The sequence below is a fragment of the Varroa jacobsoni genome, unplaced genomic scaffold (assembly GCF_002532875.2).
Source record: "Varroa jacobsoni isolate VJ856 unplaced genomic scaffold, vjacob_1.0 scaffold_400, whole genome shotgun sequence".
In the NCBI taxonomy this organism is placed as follows: Eukaryota; Metazoa; Arthropoda; class Arachnida; order Mesostigmata; family Varroidae; genus Varroa; species Varroa jacobsoni.
The window spans coordinates 79,166-82,606 of NW_019213302.1; the positions used below are offsets into that span (position 1 = coordinate 79,166).

General features: G+C 40.5%; 1 long non-coding RNA gene across 1 annotated transcript; it reads right to left on the reverse strand.

Annotated features, from left to right (window-relative positions):
- Positions 1–1,615: 1,615 nt before the first annotated feature.
- On the reverse strand, positions 1,616–3,204 carry LOC111260109 (uncharacterized). The gene is made up of 2 exons (XR_002680083.2): positions 2,648–3,204; positions 1,616–2,481 (listed from the first exon to the last, which is right to left on the reverse strand). It is a non-coding gene; the product is annotated as an uncharacterized LOC111260109 (long non-coding RNA).
- Positions 3,205–3,441: the final 237 nt, after the last annotated feature.

The following is a 3,441-nucleotide window of genomic DNA, read 5'->3' on the forward strand; positions in this document are numbered from 1 at the left end:
AACATTTTGCCCTAGAAATTTATACAAGAGGATGACCCAATTTATTGCCTATGATCTGTGTAGACTCGAGAGTCAATCTCAATAATCAGCTCTGTTTCTTCTAAATTTTCCTGCCAGCGCCTGTACAATGATGGTCAATTTATAGATTAAGCATCCTTTTATCAAACCAGATACTAAACACAATTACTTTTAAGTTTAAGACTTGGCATGCACTTGGCTTGGGTCACTGTTATAGCCTCCAACGCACGCGCATGCTAGCTTCTCTTCAGACCTACAATGCGGAGTGATTTTGTAATTAACAAGAAAATACGTTGAGGGGAGTGTCCGCTAATGGATAAAGTTGTTTTCTATCAATTGATGATATATTTGCATTCATGTAATACTTTACCATAATGGCAAAACGAGGACACTTTTAAGTGAATGACATTCCTATCAATATCAATCTATCGCAAAAAAAGTATACCGCTCTATACATAGTCCCGCTAAGGCTTCCGTTGACGGTCCTTGCTTGATCTATGAATATTAAGCGTTGATAGGTAGTTGTGTCCACAGGTTTACTCGCCACATTATGTAATCGTCTATTCAAATCAGAAAAAACAATTGGTAATACCACTGATATAGCACACGAAGAGTAAACAAATATTGCTATACTTTAAAGTAATTTATGGTGTCATCATTGCATTGCTTCTGCAGTCCGTAAAGAGCTAAAGGGGTTTGGTCAAACATCGAAAACACTCCAATGTATCGACTTTCGTCAAACCGGGTAATTTGTCTACTTCGTAAAATTACATAGTTTGCATGCTTTCCTATGAAGTATGATAAGATCATTCCACGTACTTTATGCTTCTGGAAGCATGGACAAAATCGGCGATTTACTGTCCCTACACACACCCCCCTCAGTATAATATTCTGATGCGCACCGACGCAAGCATTTTTTTAGGTTGTGTGTTTACATTGCTGACCCTCGTACTGACAGTCGAACCTATGCCTAACCTATAACTAACACCAAGTAAGTAATACGACAAAGGACGAAATGGTTCGTTCTTTTAGCTTTTACAGGTAGGTGACGCTGACGAGCACGTTCTGTTGCAGACACAATATGAATAAGGTCATGGTTACCACCTGCTACACGAAAATATTGGGACGCGAGGAGGGTGAAACGAGTCACCGCCCATAAGCGTCAACCTTCAAATACACTGGAAACGTTTATGTTCCAGTGGTAAAAACGTAGATTTGGCAAAAACGTTTTCCCATAGAATGAACATTAAATCCGCTTCATTTGAAGTACTTATGTAGCGAGTTATGAAACAAAATTCTTGGCATCAACCTTCAGAGTTTTAAGCGGCTTCAGTTAACTGTCGAATTTCGTGATGGCCCGATGTATAATCGTATCTAATTTTTGGATAGTTGCAATGTCCAGACCGTACACGTTTACAGACGTACTCGCTTAGTACTGCATATTGTTTTCCTGTCTCGGCTATGTGCGTTTATAATAGCTATAAAAACATTTCGCTTCCGGTAGTTTATCTAGCCATTGTTAACCGAGTACAGAATTCGACAAGGGTCGCATTGTGGAATAACGAAGAAAATGTACAATCAATAGGTCGCGATCAAATACGTAAGTCTAGCATCAGACTGAACTGACACCACACAAAAGTGGACTTTTATGCACTATTTTATTACCGGCTTCTTGTATTGATCGTAGCGTAGTGGAATCTAATTCGTCAAATAAATTTAGTTCAATAACATTAGGTGATTTATGGGAAACGCAAAACAGATCATGTTCGCCACTAGGACCCCTAGGGCATTGCGTAGTGACGTACCCGCTCCTTTCCTGTTATTTTCAATTCCTCTTTTCTCTTTAATGCAACCTAATAATAAGAATAGCAATAGTAATAACTTTCCTAGCGTCACCTAATCGATTATGTTGTTTTTTGTTTATTTCTAGTAAGTTTGACCATCTGCATGTAATCCGAGAGTAGTACATTTATGGTGAGGCAATAACCGTTGCGATCAAACATTATTATTATTATTTAGTATCGAAAACTTCTTCAGTCTACAAAATAGGACCTCGGTAGATTCCAGTTAAACATAAGCCTAGGAATTCCATCAGAAAATATCAACGGTCATCATGAAAGCTTATTTATCGGATTAGAAGTGGATTGCTTAAGAATAATGGCAACATGTATAGCGTTCATGAAAGGAATGTAAATATGAATCTGTTCGGCACCTCAGTGTTGTACATCGTGCATCTAAGGGCTGTTGGTCACGAGCTGTAGGGTTAACGAGATTAAGAAACTGCACAAGATTGAGCAGAGTATACTGGGTTGCCGTGCCTTATTCCAAATAGTTGCGTCAAATGCCCTCTAACCGAAGAAAGTTGTTTTTCTTCGGGTCAAAGCCGTCTGTTGCCTCTGTTGTTGTACTTCGGCACCAGCAGTCATACGCGAACCTCTGAGCTCGGTGCTTGCGCAATCGATCCTATCGGAAGCACGTACATATGCACAGTTAGCGATGCCCCTTAGACCCTCGCGCGGCTGATGCATCTTTCTGCTAAGTATGTCCTTCTAGTCATTGAAGGCGAGATATAATCATACTATTTTAAAGGCTTCTATATTCTACGCATTTCCAAACAAACACTACTTACATGTAATGCCTTTTTTTTTGGGTATAGACTTGTACGGACATATAATACAACGCTTCACCAGAACAAATACGTATCAAAGCATGATGTCTGTTATGACACAATACGATCTTATTTATGTTCAGCCAAGACAAGTTAATGATGTACAGATGACGACATGTGAGTTATGGATCTTGTGTGCTTTGCATGTCGTGAATGTACGCAGAGATCCGTCTGCTAGGTTCTTTCTCTAATGTACGTATATATATATATATATATTTGGTGTAAGTAAGTTTGTGTTAGAAATACGCTCAGATTATCATTGTGTGCCCTGAGAAGCTGTGCCAGAAACTGCGTCAGTTCATCACGGGACTTCTCGATCTATGTGTGAATGTTTGAAATGTTGAACTCGACGGGGCACCTGGAGGGCCTCTAAAAATCGTGCTCGATTGTATCCGCTAAGCGTGCATGGCGCTCGCAGCTCTAGCAGCGTCCCGCTAACCGTTCCAGCTGGCACTTCCGTTTTTCCTTAGTGCTTAGCTTCCATGGCATGAAGCTCGCCGGCACCAAGACGGCCTGTGTACTGGGGATCTGGTACGTCTGGGTTATCCTGCGTGCCAAAGCTCGTTAAACTCTCCAAATAAAGGTCCTCGTAAATGAGACGGTCGCTGCCCATAGGGAAGTTTGGAAAAAGCGCATTGGACTTGGCTACCAATATTATATATTATTATTATATATAAACAACTTTTACTTTTCTCAAGTCCGTGCCCGTCTAGGCACGTGTTTGGAAGCGCCGTATCGCCAGGTGCTTATCATTT